Genomic DNA, 11218 nt, shown 5'->3' on the forward strand with positions numbered 1-11218 from the left:
GCACGTACGCACACAGGTATGTACACTTTTTGGATATGATTTCACAACTGCCAAAGGTACCCATACTCAGTACGCATACCTGGTTGACCTGACATAGTTCAGAAGCGTAAATGCACTTATAGTAGTCCACTCACGGTAAGGTTACGATCTCGGAGCCAAGGTATGCGTACAATATGCCAGAACATGATTTTTCTAACGTTTCAGGGTATATTCCGAAGGAATCTTACCTGTAAAGGGATGAATTCATCGTTCGTACGAAGTAGATGGACTTATAGTAGTCCACTCACGGCCAGGTTACGATCTCGGAGCCAAGGTATGCGTACAATATGCCAAAACATGGTTTTTTTAACGTTTCAGGGTATATTCCGGAGGAATCTTATCTGTAAATGGATGAATTCATCGTTCGTACGAAGTAGATCACTTATAGTAGTCCACTCACGGCCAGGTTACGATCTCGGAGCCAAGGTATGCGTACAATATGCCAGAACATGGTTTTTTTAACGTTTCATGGTATATTCCGAAGGAATGTTACCTGTAAATGGATGAATTCATCGTTCATACGAAGTAGATGCACTTATAGTAGTCCACTCACGGCCAGCTTAAGATCGTATGCGTACAATATGCCAGAACCTTGCCGAAGCTTCTTGGTTCACAGTTTGTATTCCGTTATACCACATTTGAAGTTCGAATCAACACTGAGATTCATATTTATCGATTTAGATGATGTATCATGCTAAGTTTGAAGTCAGAACCCTCCCAGAGCTTCTTGGCTCATAGTTTGTATGTTGTTATACCACATTTGAAGTTCGAATCAAAACTGAACTTCATATTTATCGATTTCGATGGTGTATCATGCTAAGTTTGAAGTCAGAAACCCTCCCGGAGGTTCTTGGCTCATAGTTTGTATGTTGTTATACCATATTTGGAGTTCGAATCAACACTAAACTTCATATTTATCGATTTCGATGATGTATCATGCTAAGTTTGAAGTCAGAAAACCTCCCATAGGTTCTTGGATCATAGTTTGTATGTTGTTATACCACATTTGAAGTTCGAATCAAAACTGAACTTCATATTTATCGATTTCGATGGTGTATCATGCTAAGTTTGAAGTCAGAAACCCTCCCGGAGGTTCTTGGCTCATAGTTTGTATGTTGTTATACCATATTTGGAGTTCGAATCAACACTAAACTTCATATTTATCGATTTCGATGATGTATCATGCTAAGTTTGAAGTCAGAAAACCTCCCATAGGTTCTTGGATCATAGTTTGTATGTTGTTATACCACATTTGGAGTTCGAATCAACACTGAGCTTCATATTTATCTATTTTGATGATGTATCCAGCTAAGTTTGAAGTCTGAACCATCATGAATTTCGTGGTCCATCTCTAGTAATCTTATAACCTGAGTTTACCAGTGTGAACTAAAGCTACTTCATGACCTGTATGACTTGTAAAAATTACTTCATGACTAGTCGAAATTCAAACCCGGAGCACAAAGAGAAAGCACAAAAACACAAAGAGAAAGCACAAAGAAACACACCAATTATCTAATTCACTTTTCATTTTCCCGATTCATTCTTATACATTTTTTGGATTTTTTTATATCAGAATGTCGGAAACAATGTTCTAAATTTATTTATATTTTTTTTGGATTTTTTTTCATGTTAAAGGTTGATAATTAAACCGAAAACATGAGTTCGTATTAACACAAAAGAAACACAAATGCATCTCAATCCGTATGAGCATCACAAATAAAATCTCAACCGTCAGATTCTTTTCTCAATCCGTATGGATGGATCCAACGAACTCCGTCCATCATTTTCATTCACCCACCAAACCCTCCCAACCACTCGAACTCTATCTGTTTTTCTCTATCTTCATCTTCTCTGCTCTTCGTCTTCTCCATAGATCGATGACCGACGACATTACTTGAGAAAATCTAATTCACTCAACCCATCTTTTACTCGACATCGCCGTCTCCTCTCCCCCTCTTCACCTGCTTCTTTGAAACTCATTTTCTCTTCTTATTCTCTTTTCTTTTTTCTTCTTTTTCGTTCTTCTTTTCTGCTCTTCTTCAGTTGAAAATCGAGAGGTCAAATTGAGGTATGGCTTGAAGAAATTTATATCGTGAGGATGTATAAAAGAAGCAGGAGTTGGTGTTTCTGCTAATTATGAAGAATATGATTGAGTCCTGTTATGAATCGAGAACTAGGGTTTTGTCAGTGAAGCGGTAATTGAGTTAGAAATTGATAAATTAAAGTGGGTTTGGTGAACACAGTATGATGAGGAAGAATTAGTGGTTGATGTGTGAGTTTTAATGAAGATTAGAGAATCTAGGGTTTCTGTTCTTTCCCAATATAGATATTAGGGTTCTTGGATGTAATTGAATCAAGTGACTGAAACTGAAATTGAGGTTTTAGGGGAAAGATTAGAGATGGGAATGTTTGATTTGAAAAATTTGAGTCCGTGGTGGTGGTAGAGGCAGAGGAAGCAGAAAACAAGGAGGTCGTGGTGGAGGTGGAATGAAAGGTGGTAGTAAAGTGATTGAGTACAGAGTCTATAATCCTTTTAGATCAAAGCTTGCTGCTGTTGTACTTGGTGGTGTTGAAATTTTTTGGATTGTAAGTATTATTTGTGTATAATGTTTGGGATTTCACTTTGTGTTTTTACTTTTTTTTTTCTTTGTCATTGTTTTAGCATAATGGTGTTTGATTTGCAATTTCAGGTATCGCCTGAGTTAGACCTAGAGGTGGTGGTAGTGGAGAAGGAGGAAGTAGATGGGGAGCTGGTGGTGGTAGTAGTGGTGGAGGTTGCAGCCAAAACTACAGATGAGAGATTGCAAGCAGTGTTAATGTCCATAAGGTTAGTCATCCATTTCTTATTAGATTTTGTTATTTTCGATCAATTGAATATAGAGAATTTGATTATAATTTTGAAGGTTTCAGGACAATCAAATTGAACTAAAGAACTTCTAAAGAATCAAAGTATAAGATGTCATGTACAAATCCGAAAATGTGATGGTAGCTGCTCTATATTTTTTTGACCACAGTATTGCTTCTCAAATAGCACAACAGAAGGAATTCAATGGGTCTTCTATTGCAGGGGAAGATTTGTTGTTGTTTTTCTGTTCATGGTACTTCTGGTGATGAAGAAATGGATGACATGATGGGTGCTGGTTGTGTATGTTGTAGGCTTTTGCTTTGAGGTTATTGCACTGAAATGCTGAGAGCTTCGCACAGGTGGAATGGCTGAATAAGTTGCATCTAGAGACTCACAACAAGAGAAGATGATGGTGTGCTGAGCAGCTGAGGATTGTTGGTGCTGATTCTGCAGTAGATAGGATTGTTAGGTATCCTTCTACTTTTGCAACCTAAACTTTGACATCAAAACCAGATCTAGAAAATACGGTATCAGGTCGCAACAATATGAATCTGAGTGAGTTTCAGAAGAAGCATGATGTAGCCTTCAAAGCTTTAAGTATTTGGTAAGAAGAAGCATGATGTAGCCTTCAAATTTAAAGTATGTTGTAGAGCTTGTAATTTGTTTTTTTTTTAAGAAATGAGATTGTATTTTTATTTAATTTTTGTAAAATGAGATTGTAATTTTCCTGATTAACAATTGATGTTGTAAATTGAATTTAATGATAATAAATTAAATTAATTTTGCATTTAGTTTGTTGTGTATTTGCTTTTTGTGTTAATTATGATTTCATTGTTTATTCAGCCGAGTCAAAATTGGTCTAGCTAAGAAGCGATCGGTATTTCACTCTCTAATTTTGGTTGGTCTATCTATGAAGCGATCGGCGTTTCACTTGCTCAAGTATGGTTGGTCTAACTCTAAAGCGATGGTTATTTTGCTTGTTCTAAGCAGGTCGGTCTAGCTATGAAGCGATGATTATTTTGCTTGCTCTAGGTGAGTCGGTCTAGCTATGAAGCAATGAACAAAGGAGACGCTACATGATAGTTGGTTGATTATTAAAGCAATTGCCTAGCTGCTCTAGACCTATAGAGATCCCACCTTTTGCAACTTAAGAGCGAGAGCCAAATTAAGTCGCTCTAAGGTTAGAGCGATTCAATATGGGCTTTTCCAACCAAAACTGCCAGGTTGCTTAATCCAGTTTTTCTTGTATATTGGAAGGCACTACCTTTAATTACAATCTTTATGGTTAAGTGTTTAGGTGCACCGTCATTATCTATTGTTTTTCATTTCCTTCAATGCAACGCTATACAAGATGTACGCCTTTTACGATTCAATGAAATCAAAAATTATAACAATCAAGGGCAAAGGTCGTTAATGTATATAACTATCGACCATAACGACTTTAACTAAAATTCGTAATGGTTGGTTAGGGTCGTCATTGAATATGAATACATATATGACGACCCTCAGTGTTTTATTTATAAAAAGTTTTGATATTAGAGTCTTCTGGGTGTAAACAAAACAAACAAACGACTCTAAGTGACCTAGCTAGTTAGAGTCATCAATATTTATCACACTAACTTGACGATTTTTCATAACCTGGAAAAGTTGCAGGTTTGATTCGTCATTGTTAGTGTCAATATATTGACGACTCTACAGAGTCGTTTGGGTATACACCCCCCGACAATAACGACCCTCACGCTGAGTTGTTCTGTAGTGTGGATGATTCGACCACTTGGAGCAACAAATAAACAAATCAAACAGTATAAGATGTTTACCTAATTTTTTTGAGCTTCGGGTTCTTCATTTTGAGGGTTGGTTCCTTCATTTTGAGCAATAGGATCTTCATTTGCACCATTATTCAAGGCTTCCTCTACTAACATCTCTCCATCATATATCCAATCCAAATGAGAATTTAAGATAATCTTACCATCAACACAATCATGCTTGTTATTTGAATCTTCACTAACATAATTTCCTCCACTTGAATCACTCATATCTAAAAACAAATTTTCCTCCAAAAACTCCTCTTCTTCTTCTCAACACACAAAAACACAACTTTTATTTCCTTTCCAAATTTTTATTCTTAAATCTGATTTTAACTTAAATACACTAATTAACTTAACTTAACTAATTATTAACACCGACCTTTTGGGGATAGTTTAGACATTAAATATTTCTATTGATAGGGGGTAATTAAAATTAGGTTTTGATGACCTTTTATTATCCTGTAGTGTGAGGGCCCCAATTAAACGAGGTTCTTTAAACTTGTTCGGAATACTTTTGTTTTTTACTTTACTAGCCTCTGGACATATTAGAGTGGATAATACTTTTGTTTTATACTTTAACATCGGCATTCGACAATGTGTACAAATTAGACTTGCTGTCCACGGTTGTACACGTTTTCCTCCGGCCTAAGGCTTAGTTTGGTATTGCTGTGGTTTTCATAAAAGCACTTTTCTGCTGTGCGTTGCTCTGATGTGCTGTGAGAAAAAAGCAGTTAAATGTTTAGTAAAATATCAATTAAAATTAAAGCTGATTAAAAAACAATCAAAGTGTGTTTGGTAAAATATGAGATTCAACCATTGTTGTTGTGGCAAATGACAAAAACAGACATATCTCTGAAAATAGTTTTTCAATTTTATTGGGTTAAAAAATAATTAATTTTTTTACTATTAATAAAAATATATTAAATATTAAATTTACTAATTGTACTATTATTATTATTTTTAAAATTACTTAACCACTTATATATATATATATATATATATATATATATATATATACGTAGAATTTTCAAACAAAAAATTAAACTAAAATTAAGTAATTATTTAATATTTGTTTTTATTTTTATTTTTGACAAATTAAATGAAATGGTATCATAAAATAGTTTGAAAATAAAATATAATAATGTTTAAAGAATAAAACATAAGAATTAAAAAATTGGTTGTCCATATATTTAAGGGTATTTTTTGTCATTTATAAAATAAAATAGGGACAAAAAGGATAAATCAAGCATTAAATTTTGGTGGGACCAAAGCTTATGCTGTTGTAGCTTTTAAAAGCTCCCTTCCCCAGATTTTAAAAATTGAGGAATTTGGAAGTGCTTTGGGTAAAAAGCACTTTGATTTTTTTTACCAAACACCAATCTCAAAAATTATTGACATATATAGGTTTTGAAAGTGCTTTTGGAAAAATAAAAACATTACCAAATCTAGCCTAATTTTTAGAAATAGTTCTTACGGCCTTTATTTTAGAAATAGTTCTTAGTATGAAATTTATAAGACTGTTTAGGGGTAATTTGCGTTACCTCCCCTGGAGAAGATCATAATTTGAGTTACCTCCCCTACAGAACAAATATTAGTAAAACCTCCTCTTGTCACTTTTTCCATCAAAACCCGGTTAGCTGAGAAGATCATAATTTGAGTTACCTCCCCTGGAGAAGATCATAATTTGAGTTACCTCCCCTACGGAACAAATATATTGTATAAGAATTTGTAAGTGACGTTTTATTCTCGCAGTTGAGAAACCTAAGCTGCAGTGCCCTTGGAAACCACTCCCTTATCTCTGTGGAACCATGGCAGCAACAACATCCGATCATCACAACACTTATTTGGCTAACCCCAGTGGCGATCCCAATAGCGATGATGATGAGGTCATTCCTGTTGCGTATGAAGTACACTGCAATGATAGTACTAGTTCTGATGTTGATTCCATTGAGTCGATTGATTTATATGTGCATGGGTTCGGTTTTCAAAACGATGATACAATTGCTAAAAGGAAGCGGCAGAAGAAGAGGAGCAAAAATAAAGAACATCAGCGGTGGATAGATACCTGGCCAAAGAAAACGAAAGGCCCCCCAAATACATGGATGGGAATTTTGTTATGGATTACTTTGGATGTTCAGATGGGTATTTCAGAGAGGGGAGAAAAGGAGGACATGGAGTAATTATTGGCGACAATCATGGTAAACCAATTGTTACCTCAGCTGCGACTTCTACAGAAGCCGTATCTTTCCTTTATCACCAGTTGCAGGGTGTGGTTAGAGGCTTCAAACTTGCGGTCGAGGCTTCAAGCCGTATCGGGTTCTTGGCGGGTTAATGAGCAGATGCACAATGCGTTCTAGTGTAGAAAATTCTTTTGATCTTATCTGTAAGATGTGTGTAAAGAGTTATACAGGAGAGGATTACCCATTGCTGTTTCCTCTACTAAGCAGAATAGTAGAGTCAGGGTTAACTCTACCTTCCATGTTAATTTCATCATGCCGTTGCATCTCACCAAATGTGCAAGAGACCGTAATAAAGCAGCAGATTATTTGGCAAGGAATGGTGCACCCTCGATGGAGGTGTTGCATCCATGTGATTTTCCAGATGAATTAAAGGAAATTCTCTGCAATGATTATTTTGGGTCACACTGCTATGGGCTGCCTGCCCTTTGTTAACGTAGATGATGCATTGTAATTCACTCCAAGGCCCTCAAATTAGGCGCTTTGAGGAATTCTGGTGCGCCAACAATACGCCCAAGACGGGCACCCAGCTCAGCTGGTCATCTCCGTTCTCCAAAGTTTTATGTGTTCCAGGAGGTCCCAGGTTCGAGCCCCCAATGGCGTAATATTGCAGAAACCAGGTTCGAGCCCCCAACGGCGTAATATTGCAGAAATTAACATGGAAGTTAAAGTTAGTTTGCCCCCCTTGTGACACAATCTCAGCCCCCATCCGCTTCGGCTCCTTTGGCTAGGTTATCCACGAGGCTCGACATCAACCTGTTCAATTAATGTAATAGTATGTCCTTGGAGCTTAGCTTGTTAGGCTTCCAACTAGTTTAATGTAATAATCGTTATCCAATAATATAAGAAAAAAAATTTGTAAAAAAAAATAATAATCTATTTTTAGGATTTATTGGCCACCCATTTTCGAGGCCATAATCCTTATTCAAACCCAAACAACATATGTTAGTTCTATTCCGATCATCCAACTACACAAAAACTTCTTTAAAATAATAGTTTTGGGACCAAAAAAAATTATTATTTTAGAGAGATTATTATTTTAACGAGAAAAAATTTAATCTGTGCAAGACTAATTGGAACTAAAAAATTTTATTTTTTTTAGAGAGATTATTATTTTAACAAGTATTATTTTAAATTTTTTTTACTGTAATATACTTACTCCAATATGGATTAATTCCAGATCTACCTTGTCAAATACTGTTTTTTGCTTGGGGAATAAGGTCTACACTCTTCACATATACTCTATAGGCTTGACTTGTATATAAATATTCATTTTTGCAAGCACATTTTCCTTAACAGCCTTAGCAAAAGGAAACAAAAGTAAAGTAACAAAAGCATGAAAAACTATTACACTTGTGTTGTGTAGTATGTGACTTGTAACCCTTTCTCTCTAGCCTCTGGAATTAAACCAAATTTACTCGTTATCAATATATAATAATCTCTTAACAAGAGTTTTAGAAACCTTTAGCTGGTCCCAGATTAAGATAAGATGTTGTAATTTGCAGAAAAGGGTAAATAATTTAGTGATTCGAAAAAGGGAATGACACCCTAAAATGGACAAGAAGGAGTGGATGTCAAGGAACTGTGGATCAAACTCATGATATGTCCAGTGGAGGGACCTTGCTCCTTTTTAAGCTTTACATCATGTGATCTTCAACTTTCGTATTAAAATTAAGTTGATTTTAAATTTTTTGGTCAAAATCAAGATTAGAAGACCTCCAAAAGAGATTATGTTAACATTCTTGAAGTACTATGATGATGGTGATGATAAATTATGATGTGTGATCTCTAAAAAACAGTACACAATGTCAAATGACTCAAATCTAGTAACTTATATATGAAGGAAGGAACATATATATATTGATCATGATCAACCTTTTGATCCTTTGATTTTATATCCTAGGTAGCTTACGAGTTTACGTCCATCCCTGGTCAATTTATCAAAAATACCAACACTGATAAAAAACACACACTTCACAGCCACTTGTTGGTTGGTTAGTCACTCATTTCTCTAGCTATCTGGCTTCCGGTCCGATAGACTTCACGATCAAAATAATTTTCGAGTGTCCAAAAACATGATGTTCTACAGCTCTATGATCCGGTTGATTTGATGGCAAAATTTGGTCGACATTCACGACAATCAATAATTGTGTCTATCTCAGTCGGACATACATTTTCTCTTTGGACTAACGTTACTTGTCATGGCATCTTGAACTTCATCATGCCACACTTGAATGTTACTTGTCACTGCACTCGGTACAAATATTATTTTCAGTTTAAATCTTTAGGCACTGATAATTGATCAACCTTGAGTTGGACATAGGGAGTGGGAGACTTAACATATCCATTCCTATCTCTTTTTCTTTTTGATTTGTTTAGGCAAAAGCGACCATGTTTAAACATCAACATCTAGCAGATTTATCTTAAGTAATGTGTGAACTAAGAACTGTAAGCAAAAACTGCAAAAGGGTGTGCACATTCATAGTATAAAGTGATGGATGTCCTACACAACACACCATCTATTAAAATTTAAAAGGTGTCGTTACATTGCACCAACCACTAGCAGGGTTTTTGAGGGGAAAGGGACCATATATGATGGATAGATGCAAAACATTTTTAATATTTGTTAGCTTGTTTGGTAAAGTAGGTCCTTGCTAGGTCTTTCCTACTCCATTCCACCATTGGGATTTATTAGAAATTAACGTGGAGTGGACTAGCTAGTTACATGATGCGTACTTAAGTCAGCCTTAGCTTGTTCAATCAGCTGCCAACGTTTCATTTTGTTTGGTAGAATTCAACCCAATTTTTCAGATATACTATTCTGGTTTTTCTCCATTTCTTTTATTTGGTCGGAATGCAGGATGATTAGCCCTATCCAGATCTGAGATCCCACCATTTCCATGCTTCAGTTTCATTAGTTCACGTAAATATTTCTGGTAAAATAAAAGATTCTTACTGTTTTACTATTCTGGATTTCAAAAGTAAATAGTGTTTTTTTTCTTATTTGGAGTGTATGCTTTTATTCCAGAGCTTATGAGAGCGGAGGGAAAGAAAGCCAATTGCTCCCATTTATCAATTATCAATTGAATTTCGTTACTTCCCGAATTTTGGGTTTATAATTTTATAGCTTACATTGCTTTACACCCACTAATTCTTGTTTGCCTCATATTAGCCCTTTTAATTATTTCGCCACTATGTGAGATTTCCCCATAAAAATTTAACTGTTGGAAGGACGAATTACAGAGGAGAAGTGCTGAAGTACACCTTGTCTAGGGTTATTTTCTTTTATCGTTTCAATTTATCGTAGTATATATTCTTCGAGTCCGTGATAGTGATTTGGTTTCTCTGTACTGCTCATAACATTTTCTTCTCTTCATCACTTACCTTGTTTTTATTTGAGTTTATATGCACTCACTATTCATTGCCTTATGCACCATTGCATCCTAAATTATGAAAGATCAACTCGTACTTGGTATTTTGATTCATCACTAACTTAAGGACAAAATAATTTTTGGTTTTTTCAAAGTGTATATAAATTTAAACATTCGAGTTTATATAACTTTTTGTTGATTAATAAGTATAAAAACAAAATTATTGAACTCGATTTTGGAGCTTATATGGCTAAATGCATGATCCGTGGGACAAAAGATCTAACACAAGGCTCCTACTAAATAATTAGTTGGTTGATGAAAAGTTTCGGCATTAAAAAGTAGGTTTCCTCATTTTAGTGGAAGGGTCCATCCTCCACTAGACAATAGATATGTAAGTGTAAGACCCATCATCTTTGGGGTAATTCTAGATAAATTTATCACTCACATTCGGATATCTTAGTGGATAATTGTTTTCTACTATGATTTAACATTGGCATGACATAAGATAAGAAGCATCAGTGTTAACCGTAAGCCATCTAGAGAGGAAAGGAAGCAATTACCCCCAAACCGGTTGGTCCAAATGTTCCATTAGTTTTCTCTTTTCTCCTTTAGATTAGAACCCATTTCGTAGCAGAAGATTTTTTTTTTCTTCTTGATAAATTTCATAAACTTTATTCATAATAAAATATATTCCTTCCGTCCCTAATTAGATGATCTACTTGTAGTTTGCAGAAATTTTAAGACAAAGACGTTAGTAAAACTTAGGAATGATTTATCTCTTAAACTATATCACGGTTTTTCATAAACTTTATACCGTTGAAAAGCATTTTAAAACACATACGTAACGAATATAAATATAACTACCAAATTATACACATTTCTTATAGTAACAAAAATAGGTCATCTATTTATGGGACA

This window comes from Papaver somniferum, chromosome 10 (genome assembly GCF_003573695.1).
Source record: "Papaver somniferum cultivar HN1 chromosome 10, ASM357369v1, whole genome shotgun sequence".
Classification (NCBI taxonomy): domain Eukaryota; kingdom Viridiplantae; phylum Streptophyta; class Magnoliopsida; order Ranunculales; family Papaveraceae; genus Papaver; species Papaver somniferum.